The sequence below is a fragment of the Caenorhabditis briggsae genome (genome assembly GCF_000004555.2).
Source record: "Caenorhabditis briggsae complete genome, chrX, whole genome shotgun sequence".
Classification (NCBI taxonomy): domain Eukaryota; kingdom Metazoa; phylum Nematoda; class Chromadorea; order Rhabditida; family Rhabditidae; genus Caenorhabditis; species Caenorhabditis briggsae.
In genome coordinates this window covers 5,363,519-5,378,138 of record NC_013491.2, presented here as the reverse complement: position 1 = coordinate 5,378,138, position 14,620 = coordinate 5,363,519, and the positions used below count along the sequence as shown (strand labels likewise).

General features: G+C 36.0%; 1 non-coding gene across 1 annotated transcript; it reads right to left on the bottom strand.

Moving 5' to 3' along the window:
• Positions 1-14,547: 14,547 nt before the first annotated feature.
• Positions 14,548-14,620, bottom strand: CBG29038. Its single transcript has one exon. It is a non-coding gene (tRNA).

The window sequence follows — 14,620 nt, the reverse complement described above, 5'->3', positions numbered from 1 at the left end:
CGGAGGCGGCGTAGGTTCTGCAATAATACTTCTAGGTTCATATGGAATTTGACGACAAGTTGAAAAAGATTAGTGTGAGTAAAAAAAGTTCAAAACGAGAAATGAAAAGAAAGTAAAATGTTTTTGTAATTGAGAGCAATTGATTCCAACTCCAGAAACAGCACCGAAAAAAAGAGAAGTGGTCCTTCCGCCTACTCACATGATGTATGATGTCATTTTTAGGAAGATCTAATGCAGAGGCTGTCATCTGAGTGCCATTTAAGAAAAGAGAGAAAAAAGGAGAAGAAAGAGAACATCTAGTAAGGAATGGAACGTCACAAAATTCCAAGAAACTGCATAGGAATGAGAAGCAGCACTTACGTTCATGAATTGTAATGAAGGCGTTGGAGAATAAAAGAAAAAGTGTGTGGGGGAGACAAATATAGAAATTGAAGATTTCTAGAAATTCCTACAGTACTGATACTGATGTATCCGGGACTGAAGAACATTTTCCAAGCGTGTGAAGTATCAACAAAAGGAGACATTTGAAATTATTGGCATTATAATAGGATGTACAGACTGAATGGGTAAAAAAAGAAAAAATGGAAATGTGGGAATTTTTTTTCAATCATCGTGAAGTTTCGATTTTTGGTTTGACTAAAGCCAGAGATTTAGAATGAAGAATTCTCTAGAAATTTTAGAGAGCCTCAAATATTTTTTCTAAAATTTTCACTGGAAAAAAGGTTGGGAGATGTCTACAGTAATCCTAAACTATTCAGAAAATGTGGAAAGTTTTAAAAAATTCCGAACATTCTGAAAATTTTGGAAAAACCCTCTTTCTTGGTAGTCGGAAAAATATTTAATGACATCAAGAACAAATAAGTGAAAATGCGCCCTATAAAAGTTGAAATTTCTCGAAACACGTCAAGTTTTGATTTTTTGACTCACCGAATTATCGAAATTATTGAAGTATCGAGATATCGGAAAATTTTCAAAAAGTCCGAAAATTAAAAATTCCGAAAAATATTTTCACCGTATTTCCTCTAACAGAAGCCCAACCTACAGTCAACGTTGAGCTGAATTCTCCCGATTTCTGTGAAATATGTCGAAAAGTTGTCAACTGATACGATTTTATAGATAGTTGATAAATAACTTATCAGTTGATAAAATTATTATATCTTTGCCATAAAGCGAGATACTTGAGGTCATCGTTGACGTTTTGGGTGGGCTTTTATTAGAAAAAAACGGGGCATACTTGTAAAATTCCGGGCCGGGCCGGGCCTGGGGAAATTTTCAAGGCCCGGGCCCGGCCCGGAAGGCCCGGTATAAAAAATTCTGTATTTTGAGCCAAATTTTGAGCTCTCAATATAATTTTTTTCATTTCTCTTCCGTATTTCGGATTGTTTTCTGTCTGATCAAAAAAGATCGAAAATGATTCGGGATCTTTGAAGCTTCTGTATTAGGGGAGTTTGCCGAGAGACGATGACCACCAGATGAGGGTTCCAGATTGGAGAGGAAGAAGATAAATTAATACTAAAAATCTAAGAAAAAGTGAAAATTTGCCCTTTGAAAGTTGAAATTTCAAACCAAAAAAAAAAGACGACGACAAAACTGACAGACAATTCAATAAACTTTGTCTCCTTCTCCAGACTCTTTAAAGACTTCTGTTGCAAAAAATAGAACAACTGGTTGCGGGGGCCCCTCTCTCTCTCTTCTTTCCTTTCAACCAATTATTCTGAAGCGTTGTGGACGTCAAAATTTGTTTGGAGCGTTTTGTTTCAAATGGCTACATGGCATGCTATAGGAATCTCTGAACAACAAGGAAAAAGAAAAAAACACTGAATTGCAACCCAAAGAAGAAAAATGCCAGTGGTCCTCTCTCATTCTTTCTGACTGAGCGCATCACATCACGTCATATAAACCACACTGAAAACAGAAGGAGATGGTGGAGTAGAAGAAGAAGCAAAAAAGGAAGAAACAAGGGGTCCTTCTGCTTCTTCTCGTTTTCTTCTTCTTCTTCTCCTTCTTCCCCCTCTGTTGTGTGTGTTTTCTCGTCATCTTATGATTCAAACAACTTGTTGGAGATAGGACGATGCACCATCTGAGATCTGTTAGTGGGTAACTTCATTAGTGGATTCCGAGAAGTTTTGGGGACCGGAGGGACTTGGAAATAGGGAATACGTGGAAGGATGGATTATCAGAAGAAGGAAAAGGTGTGGATATTAGAAGCTAATAAATTATAACAATTGCTTATCTCTCACGATTCATCTCGACCATATATAGATATCGAGTACACTTTTTTTTTGGTTCTCCTTGCATTTCTCGACGAAACAGGTTATCTTATCTTTTGTCAGAATGTCCTGGAAAGGAAAACCAAAAAAAGAGAACTGAGTTTTTGGATTCTCAGAACCAGAAACCACAAGAAGATCCTGTATCAAGGAAGACAATAAGGAATGGAGACTAAGATACTCAAGTATCTACGATCAGAAGACCAAATTGAAAATAGTGAAAATAGAAAAATCTAAAAAAAACTTCTTGTCTCATCAATTTCCAACTTTTTTTCAAGACAAACTCATCAATCTAAATCGGACATTGGGTAGATTGATTCGTATGAAATTGGAATTCGCAACAGAATTGGAATACCGGTCGCGGCTTGAACTATATAATTGTTTCGGAATGAATGGACGGTTCTTTTTTCAATAAAAGTGAAGATGAGTAATCCAAATAAACATTAAGAATAAAAAAAACTGGTAAAGACCGTGACTCAGGAATATTTTTTTATGTTGTTGGTGATGTTATGTATAAGCACAATAAGAATGAAAGGTAAACAATAAAATAAGGAACTGGCTCGTTTTCACGAGAGAACGTCAAGACCTAAATTTTGAGAAAAAAAAATTCAGGATAGGTTAAGAATAGCCTATTTAGACAGTTTCAGCCGAGCTGTATCAGTTTCAGTGCCAAAAATCGCGTTTTCAGTATAAGATTAGCAAATCTGAAAGACTGTCTTTCCAACAAAAAACAATTGGAAACTAAAAAAAAGTTTTTCAAGAAATTTCTTCAAATATGAAGTTTCATTAGAACCTAAAACTTCCCGATGTACAGTAGTTTTCAAACATTCGTGATAGGACCCGAAAATTTTCAAAATTTATATTTTTACACTTATATTCATTTTGCAAAATTTGATAAGACAATTTGAACCGTCTAATTTTCATAGAATTTGGATCGACATTAGTCGAGATCTAGTACTTTTAAAATTTTCGTGGTGAGACCCAAAATTTCAAAAACTTCAAATAGCCTTGTTTATACTCATTTTTAAGCTCATTACAAGACAATTTTAACTGTATATGTTTAATAAAAATTCGACCAAAATTAGGCGAGATACCGTAGTTTTGAAATTTTCGTGGCGCAACCCGAAATTTCAAAAAATTCAAATATAGCCTTGCTTATACTCATTTTGAAGTTCTAAATAAGACAATTTGAACTGTGTAACTTTCATAAAATTTAGAGCTAAATTAGCTAAAATAAGTACTTTTAACACTCTCGCGATGGGTACCGATATTTCATAAATTTTCAAATCTATCCTTATTTATATCCAATTCAGAGAATTTTAACAGTACAATTTTCATAAAATTTGTATGAAATTTTGCGAAGATACGATACTTTTCACACTTCACAAAACTCTGTCTAGCCGATTCTAAAGCTTTTAGACGTGTCCAGATAGTCTTTCTATTAACCTATTCTAACAATTTCATCAAAATCTGGGTTTACAATGTAAGAGGTAATCCTAGTAGTCGTTGGACTAGGAATGGTTTACAAATTAAAACAGAAACATTTCCTGGTTTGGTTCCGGGTATCAAAACGAATTGCAAATTATTTGGGGATCAATTTGGGTGACAATGAGAGAATAGAAGAGCGGGTAGCCCCTAAAGATTTTGCTCGATGAGTTGTTCTTGACTAGAAACACATGAATGAAAAACGAAAATAGCGTGAAAAAGCCCTCTCTTTCTTTTTTTTCTTTAAAGAAAAAAAACCGAACAAAATACGACGTCTTTTTCTCTCTCTCTCTCTCTTTGTGACGACACAACAAGTTCAGCTGCATGGAGCACGTCATTCATACCAAATTAGGTCGGGAGCACTTCTCTATCTCTACTGTAAGACTCGCATTTTTAGGCGCAGTTTCATCATTAGAATGCGCGAGATGGGACCGTCTGACAAGTTTTTGCCTATTTTTGAGAATAAAATATTTTGTCTTTCAGGCTATGTGGCATCAAAACCATCGCAAATTGCCAATTAATGGGTCATTTCGAATAGAAAACGGGAAAGGTCGGGTTTCAGAGAATGCTTCTCTTGAACATACAAAATGGAATGGCGCAGGAGAAGGATGGGGAAACATGATCCCATTTTTTCCATTTGTGATGGGAATGTATAGGACGCAACAGAAGCGAACTTTCTTTTTTTTTCTGGACAATGCACTTTGGATTAGGACACAATGAAAAATTTGGGAACTTTTTCGAATCGATGGGAAAAAAATATTCAGTGTTTTTTTTTGAAAAGTAAACATATCTTGGTTTCTTGTAAGGAAAAATTCTCAAGATCTTATTGAAATTCGAGGCTGAGGGAGAATCGAATTCCTTTTTCTCGATTTTTCTCTTTTTTTTGAAATTCATTCAAAATTATAGGTTCCAGAAAATTGTAGTAAACAAAATTATCTTTTTTTTGAAAACATAATTATAGTGTTCCAAAATTTTTTCAGAGTTCTAAGAAATTTTTTTCTTGAAGAGAAAGGTTAGCGTAAAAGGTAATTGAGCTTCGAAATGGAAAAGTGACTTGAACTATACTGTTGGGCCACAGAAAAATATCAAAAATGACTCCGACCAGTCTAAAAAAACGCCAAAAACATTCTTGTAGTTTCTAAAGAATTTTAAAAAAATTGAGAATGAAAAGGGTAACACATACTCACTACAGTAATCATATATGATTCACCCCCCCCCCCACCCTCCTCACACTGGTTGAATAGCCTGAAATTCGGCGATCATGTATTGAGAATACCAAACACAATTCAATTCTTCACAATACAGAAAGTTGTGAAAATAGGGGACAAAAGTACAGAAATGAATAGGAGGAATAGAAAAATATAGGAAACTAGTTGGTATGTGTGACGCTTGGCGATTCTTAGTGGCGGATACCGAAACCTATCGAGAACCGTTTAGCGTACAAAACCGATTGGAGGAACCAGGAAGGATAATGGTTTTGAAAATTGCGCGCTCTCCCAAAAAGCGGATTAAAATGTTCACCACTTTTTGGTTTTTTTTTGAGTGAGATGAAGAGGAATTTTCATTCGAAATATGAAAAAAATGGAGAAGAATTCGTTTCCGGAGTGCTTAGATGTTTATGCAACAGGAAATACGGATTTTTTGAAAAAAAAAAGATGAGCCTATAGATGCCAACGTCATCTGCTTCTACTCTCCTTGGAGCATTCTAAAAATGGACATTCAGAAAATGAAGATAAAGGAAATAAGGAGAATAGAGAAACCAATATAGCAAAAAGCTTTTGGAATGCAATTGGTAGTTGAGAGGGGGGAGGAGAGAAGAGACAATATCGCTCAAGTGACTGAAATTAACAGCGAAAATGGGCGGAGCTCGCGGAGGGCCATCTCTTCATTTGCCAATCGTCCATGTTATTCTATCCCGCGCCAATGAAATAATTTGATCCGCTTGAACGCGCGAGTTGAGAGAAAGAGTTGGAATATGATGAATTAATGGAAAAAAGTGTTCTCTCCACTGGAAGAGCAACAAGAAGAGTTACGTGATACACCAGAATATTAGATCAGATGCAGTCGCTTCGGGCCAAAAAGGTTTCCACTCAGCATAGTGTACCGTGAATAGAATTAAAGCGCGTAGGCGTCGGGGAGAGAAGGGGGCAAAAAATGAGAAAGAGAAGGAGTGGCAAAGGGTCACCTGATTGAAAATTGAGACTCCTTTTTTTTAGGATTGAGATTCAGGATTCAGAATTCAGGATGTGCCGTTTTTTGCTTATTCTGAAGGAAAAAAAATACAATGATTAAGGATGTTTTTATCACAAAATTTGAAGGGTACTGTACTTTCTAAATTACAGTAAAAGCTCTAGAAGCGCGTCACCCTGTGTTCACATTTCGAGCTCAATTATCTTGATTACTATAAAAGATATTAAAAATTTGTGAGAAGATGAATTATTTATCATGATATCACGGATATTTTATCAGTTGAAAAAATTTCGATATCTCCTACAGGAATCAAAATAATTGAGCTTAAATTCGATGGGATTCTATTAAAGAAAATACGATACTATCGTTTTCTGGGAAAAAAGGTTGAAAACGGTTATCTCGTTCGATGTTTTTTCTTAGAGGCTCACGAGCGAACCGTATTTTTCCAACCTATTTCAACAGTTATTCTCCTATTTTCTCAATATTTTAACTATTTTCATCTTTGTTTGAAATTTAAATCAGAAAAAAATTATTAAAATGATAAAAATAATTGTAAAAATCCCGGAAATCGACGAAAAAGTAAAAAAAAAATAGAAGAATAATATTAAAAATAGAATTGAACGAAACGGTAGTTGGCATTTGTGCCTGTAAGATTAACTCAACAAGATATTCGCTTTCAACCTTTCTTTTCTCTGACAGCAATAATATGAAATACCGTAAGAGCACTAATAGAGCGCCGCCCTGCTTTTTAACTTAAGCTCAATCATCTGATTTTGTATAAGAGATATTAAAAATACGTTAACGAATTAAACATTTGTCATAATATCACATATTTTATTAGTTGAACAATTTTTGATATCTCTTACAGAAACAGAGGTATTCGAGCTTAAACTGGGAATCTAGGCTGATGGAGAAGATTCGTAACCATTTTTCGTAACCACATGGTTTCTGGCCTATTGCCCACTCTAGAGAGATTCTCACTCTAAAAGACTTCTAGAACATCTTGCTCATCATATATCAATGGCAACATTCTTTTTCAAAAAGAACGACGAGCACAGCGATGTTGACCAAGACTAGCAATAAATAGTAAAAAGGGGACGTGGGGGCAAAACAATTTCGACTCTCATTATGGACGGATATTGAGCGCTTGGATAGACAAAAAAGTGGGAGGAGAGGAGAAGAAGAAATTGAAAGCCTGAACTGAAAATAGTAGTATTTTCACTATTTTTCAGAGTGGAGCGTTCCGTAGGCAAAACGCGTTCATTTCGCTTTCCAGACTTCTCCTTCCTTCTTCATCTTCAGAAGCCAAGGGTCAGTTTGTGTATTTGTGACAGGAGAAAGAGGAAAACAGAGAGAGCAGGCTGAAATTCAGCTTTTCCCTTTCTCTGTCAATAAATGAAAATAGACACCCCTGCCTAATAGTGACGTGTGATAAAACCTAAAGCTCCGCGGAAAAGAGTGTTCGAATTTGGCGTCCGACCTTGACATAAACAATAGCGGTGCTCCGCGGGAGAAAATGAGCCAGGTGAACAAATGGGGACACCCAGGCCCCCCTAACAAGTTTTTGCCGTCTACCCGACAGCAGCTGAAATGTCCTAGCGTAATTGAAATGAATTATAAAATCCGAAAACGAGAAGGGGGCAGATAAATGTTCTCCACAAAATTTCCGAACATACGTCAACTCACAAATATGAAATCATTTGCTTGTCGAGGTGGAAGAAATGAGTTTTAAAGGGGCGGAGGGAAGGAGAAAAGTTGCTCGAATTCCTATATAGTTCAGTGCATCTTGTACTCGTTGTTCGAAGAAAACCAAAAATAGGGCTCGGGTGATATCATTATCTGAAGATGAGCAATCTGGTAAGATCATTAAAATGAAAGTAAATAATTTTGAGAGCTAAGAGCAATTGAATAGACGCCATGAACCAGATAATGAGATTTGATTCTACGGGTTCGTAGATTCCGAACGGACCTGAATAAGGGAAGCAGAAAATTACCAAAATATTTTAGATTTTAAAGCTTATGTTAGTTTAGAGCCGATGATTTTGAAACTCAAGGAAATGTGGACGGTGAACGGAGATTTTTAGGATTATGAACATCAAAAGTCCTTTTATGCGCCTAAAAACTCATTTCATTTCAAAAACAATAAAATGAAATATTTTCAAAACTTACTGCTTTTTCAACGGAAGAGGTCAGTCAGAAAAGTTTAAACAAACAGCTTTTTTTCTCATTTTTTAAAAGTCTACAAACAACCGAATATTCATTGTTTTTTTCATCCACATCATAATTGCTCTCAAAAACTTGCTCCAGAAGGAAAACTGGAAAACCGGACATGAGAAAAAGGAACTGCAAAGTACTAGAACGAATTCGGAATTCGTGTTTTTCGCTTCAAATCAACAAAAAAAAAATTAAGAGAGAGGGAACACGACCTTTTGAAGGCATTTTTTTGTTTGTGCTTTAAAACAGATGAAGTGAAATGAAAATTCTGGAAAAAGACGGAATAGTAAATATGGTTATTTATAGTAAGTAAAGTGCAATGAGAGATTCAGGAAGCCAAAGAATCGTGGAAAACAAATCGGGAAAAAAGAAAAAGGAAACAACCGGGTTTGCTGACGTTTCATAGGTAGTGAAACGTATGATAAGATTTGAAAATTCACGATTTGAGAATATGAAACGTCTTTGTAGTTTTCAAAATCGTCTCAGTTACAGTAACGGTCAATAATATATATATAAAAACGTATTTTCAGTTGATTTCCGGTAATTTTGACCATTTGCGAGAAGCTAGCTAAATTTGCATTGTCTACAGTAATAGAAGTTTTTAGCTTCTTAACTTCTATCACTGTAGACAATGCAAAAAAATTTTTAACAGAATTTCAAATAATTAGATTTTATAAAAAAGTACAAAATCAAGGGTAAATATGGAGGCAGATGTTGCAAAATTCTTTCGGATCCAACCGGATCAACATTTCGCCTGGCATCAACAACACGCGCATACCAAACTACTGAACACATGCAAACAAAAACACAATACAGTGTCTCAAATTCGCACTTATAGGAAAAGCGATCAAATAGTTTAGTCGTGAATATACGTATATTGGTACACCCAAACACACACACAGACCGATTGGTGTGGTGGACCGTCGGATCGTCGGGAGAGGCGGCACACAGGAAGACGGGGTTGCGGAGTACACAGATCACCCACGGGAGTATGCGGAAAAAAAGAGATGAGTCGATAGTGAGACGCAGAACGCGGATGAGCGGTCAGACTGTTGGAACGCGGCCAAATCACGAGACGGTAAACATTGGAGTGGGACGGGAGACAGAGAGAAGGATGGGTTGGTTTTGATGCGGAGGAGAGGTAAGTGCGCGGAAAAAGAAAAACTTGTGAATGAAGAGAGAAGACGATGATGATGAGGATGACGGTTCTTCTCACACGGCTTCATCCATCATATACAACTATTCATCGGCACACAATTAGAGCAAAGTTTATATACATCATCTGTCAGGGTGGGCTGATGGATAGAATTTTTATAGGTTTACGAGACAACGTAATAAAAACATTTGAGGGGGGGGGGGGGAGATAAGATCGGACAGGAGGATTGGGTCTAGAAATATAGCCCAGGGAAAAATACTTTGGAAACTGAATTACTAAAATAAAACATTAAACGCTCTAATAGAATACTTAAAAAAAGTCAATTTTTTGAGGAAAAGTGATAATTGAGCTCAAATAATATATAAGAAAATTGTCTGAAATTCTCTTATTTTAGACTACAAGAGTCACTAATAGAATGCCCCTAATCAAACGGTCAATTTTGAGCTCAATTATCTCTATTCATGTAAAAGGTATCAGAAATGTGGCAACTAATAAAATATATTGGTGGGATTACGATAAATAATTTATTAGTTCACAAAGTTTTGATATCTTTCATAAGAATTGAATTAATTGAGCTTAAAGGTGACAGTTTGACTGGGAGAAAAAAAACAACAGAAAATACCAAAGACTCTGATATAATGCTTTTCAACTTTGAGCTCACATAACTCGTTTCCTGTTACAGATATTTAAAAGTAGTCAACTGACGAAATGCTTATATTAATATTACAAATATTCCATCGGTTGGCCATTTTTATTATCTTCTGAAGGAACCGAGATAAATTGACTTATGGAATTTCTTAAATATACTGTAAGCACTCTAATAGATTGACTACCCTAACTTTCAACTTCAAGCCCCATTAACTCATTTTTTGTAAGAGACATCCGAAAGTGGTCCACTGACAAAATGCTTTTTACATCATTAAAATGTTTTGTTAGCTAACCACTTTTTCTTATCTTCTAGAGTAATCGAGATAAATTGGTTCGAAGTTAATGGTTTGGGTGGGTTTTATTGAAAGAAATACGGTAATTTGGTTTAAAGTTAAAAGTTATAAGAATTCTATTAGAGTGTTTACGGTATGTGAGAATTTAAAACCAAAAGTTTTTTTAAACATTAATCTAAAATTTGGCCCACCCTTTCTTAATTATCTCCAACTCTCAAATTTTTGATGAAACTAAGATTTCTATGCTTCTGACCTAATTTCGGTTTTTATTATCAGCAAAAAATGATATTCCCAAGATTGCATTTTTTTTTGCAGCCGTCTTTATAATATTGTCAGAAGAATATAACCGTCATTTTTATTGGGTTGGTAAGAAAGTAATGCGCGTTTTTGATTTCTTTCAACCTCACACAAAACTAAAACAAGAGGATATCAATCAGAGGGCTTTTCTCCATAATTTTCCGCCACTTACTGCCAACGCATGATCAAAGTTTTGATGTCTCTCTTGAAGAACTACACCAGCTGTAATTGGAAGTAGTTAGTACCAAACGCGCATTATTTTTTTACCAATCTAATATAATAATTTTTTAATTTAAAGAAAAAATCGCAAAATTTTTTTTCATCAATCGAGAAAGTTGAAAAATCATTTAAAGACTTTTTGGGTCTTTGAGGCTTTTGATTTTTTTGAGAATCGAGTACAGATCAAAATATCAACTTCTGATATAGGAACAAAATTCAACATTTTAGCTACATCCTAAAAAGGTCCATTTCCTAAAACATGGTGCACTTTCGCAGCTTACTTGTCCCGAAAAACGGACTAAACTGTAGTTGACTACTACTACTACTATTTGTAGAGCTCAAAACAAGCAACCTTATTATGTGCACCCAGAGCCAATAGTATGCACCCTCCACCCAGTTTGGTCGAGATGTATAGTTGCGATAAAAACAATAAGAAAGAAAACTGTATCGAAAAAAAACCAAAAAAGTGGTTTCCTTCGATTAAATTTCTCGAATCTAGGCTAATCTAGGGGTCCAAAGCACATTTTAAGGACGGTCTGTTTCAAAGAGTCCATCACACTAAAGTTTGTCCTTGTACAAATGGCGGAAGTCGTCTTCAATCTAATCCCAACATTAAAAATCCACAGTCTTCAGTCTCAATTGGCTGTGAATTGGAGGGATGCGGGAAACAATTCGACAAAGAAGACATCGGACATCGGAGGGAGGAGGAGGAGACGATTCTTAGTTTGTCTCGGAATCCAGTAACGAGAAGATGCTTGTGGCGTCTGATCACGCGGAACACATTACAAGCCAGTCAAGCCCAGTGGGGTCCCGCCGTGAAGATCCTCACTTTCTAGGCCATCCCTCGCGTTTGATTCCTCCACTTCTACTTTTTCTTCTACCTCTCTCTCTCTCCCTCTTTACTATCGCATAATCGTATTCACAAAAACATTCCTCAGCTGGTGTAGAAGGACTAGCGCCTCGTGAATATCTTGACGACGGCGGTAGAGGAGGCATGAGGGAGAACCACATGTATACAACAATACTTGTATTCATTTTCTATATAAAAACGAAACGAGTGGCGACGATGAACGAGAAATTCTCCTAGTACCTATCTCGCGATTTCCTGTGACTAGCGGTAAAATGAGATGCCCAAGACCTTTACCGTAACCGGTAAAAAAGAGGGCGAGAATTGGCATTATATCGCAATACTTGAGAATTTTTTCAGGTGGAACCACATTGGAATTTTTTATAAACAAAAAAACTGTTAGTGTTTTGTTTCACAAGAGGAATTTGGTAAAAAGTGGCAGAAGAAAGTCTTTTACAGGTTTTACGGTAGTTCGTAAATTTTCGGCCCATGTATCTGATTTCCTACGGAAGGTATGAAAAAGTGATTAACTGGTAACATTTTCATTATAATATTTAAAATACTTTGTCAATTGATTATTCTTTTCTATCTTTCACGGAAAATGAAATATACCCTACAAGTCAACACGATATACACATATATTTTTGAGCTTTCTGGCGAATTAACATTTTCAGAGCGAAAACGGCTCAAAAAAGGATGTCTTACAGAAATCGGCAAATATCTGAGAAACAGAGAAAACTTTCAGAAAAATCTGTGAATTCAAAGTTATTAATTTAGGTCTGTTTGACATCCTCCAAAGTGTTGGAAGCGGCCGAAGACTTGACAGTCGAGTTCCAGACTCCGGAAGGTTGTCAAAATGGCTGAAAATCGGCTCAAAATACGGTTTTGAACGCCTTTTGGACTGATACTGTATATCCTAATAGGCCCTATATCTTATTGGCCCTATATCTTATTGACCGGTACTGTATCTTCTCAAAATTTTTCTGAGCCTAATGACCCGAAATTTCTAATTCCAGTAGACTCAAAACCACTCTCCTAGAATAATAATGAGGTCACGCATTTTGAAAAACTATGATGACATTATTAATATGATCTGTCTTGGTTGATTTCACTAGAATGAGAAATTGAGAGTTCAAAAAACGACGAAACCTTTTTTCACAATAACACGTTATCTAATAAAACCCGTCTTAAAATTCTAATAACCGTCTGCGAAAAATTGAAAACTAAAACCCAAAAGAATGGAATCAAAAGGCCTCGACGTACTGATAACAATAATGGGCCCGGCGGCCGGAAAGGTGTGACGACGAAAAGGAGAGGCGATGGTGGTAAAAAGCAAACAAATCGTCGCCGCTCTTTTCTCGTTTTCCTCAATATATTCTCGTTCGAATTTGGGTCACAAACAAGGAAGAAAGAGAAAAGACGGGCCGGAAAAAGAGCACATTTCTCTCATGTGTGTATGTGTGTGTGTGTGTGGCCTAACGCCACTCTCACATCGAATCGTTTTTTTTTTCGTGGTCACCCACTAGATGGTTTTTATCATTTGTTTAAAGAAAATGATGCTTTTCTGGGTCGTTTGGGTTTGAAGGTTGTACAAATGTTCTTAGAATTCAATTTATTATATACAGTTAGGTTTAGTAAGATATGTAAAAACCTATTTTTCAATGGATTTTCGGCCATTCTTACCATGAGAACTTTTAGAAAATACGGTAGACAGTGCAGATATATGTCAAGCTCAGTTATACATACAGGACCCGTTGATACAATATTTTAAAGCTGATTTTCAGCCATTTCTACAATTTTCAGGAGTCTGGAGCTCGGCTGCAAAGTTTCCGATAACTCAAAACATTTTGGAGAATGCGAAAAAGACTAGACTGGAATTTTTGCAGTCATAGAAACTTTCGAAAATTCCAATTTTTCAGATAATTGCCGATTTTGGAAAGACACTCTTTTTGTTTTAGCTATAAAAACGTTAGAAAAATGCAGGCGACTTTCTGAAATAGGCAATTAGCTGAATAACTAGAAATTTTCAAAAAAATATGTGAATGCAGAGTTTTCATTCTAGGTCTATTTCACACCCTCCAGAATTTTTAAAGTGATTGGAAACTTGACGAGGTTAAGGTTCAATTTTTACAGTACTCGGTTTCAGAAACCGAAACTGCTGAACATAAAAAACTGCTAAATTCTTTCCTACTACCCTGAGGCAATGTAACCAACCTATCTGGGCAAAACCTTAATTGAACTCTGCAAGTTTATAGACCAGGGACAACATTTTTCAGTCCAGTTCCGGAAATTTCTCTAATTACGTCAATAGGGAGTGTCACTGATAAGAAGTGTACGACAGAAAATTATGAAAAAAATAATGAAAGGTCATCAGGAAGCTAGAAACCACCGAACATCAAGGAGGTAAATGAAAAAAAAAGAAAGTAGGTGATGAGTCAGGGGTCACAAAAAAAGAAACAACAACACATGTTCAATCTGGTTTGGATGGAGAAAGAACCATCAAGAAAAAACACTTGAAACTGAAGAGAAGTGTGACGGAATGTGGCACCCGGATCAGATAGAATTAGCGACAGTTGCCTCCAGATAGTCTGATTTATGAATTCGTTGTGTAAAGCTGTGTCAGAAAGTTCCAGAATTGAGTAATAATGTATTTCCTCTATTAGATGCCTGCGCAAACTGTCAACTTTGAGCCCAATTAACTGGATTTCTGTGAAAGAAATCAAAAACTTGTTAACTGACAAATGATTTATCATAATGTGACCAATATTTTATTAGTTGACAAAACTTACATACCTTCCTCTGAAATCTTAATAATTGAACTCAAAATTGACAATTTGAACTTACTCCTATCAGAGGAAGATATATTTGACTTTGCGAGTGAAAATGCTTGAAAGCGAATTGAAATCCAAAAAAAACAATTGAAAAAGATTTCGACCACGGCAGGATTCGAACCTACAATCTTCTGCTCCGTAGGCAGACGCGTTATCCATTGCGCCACGCGGCC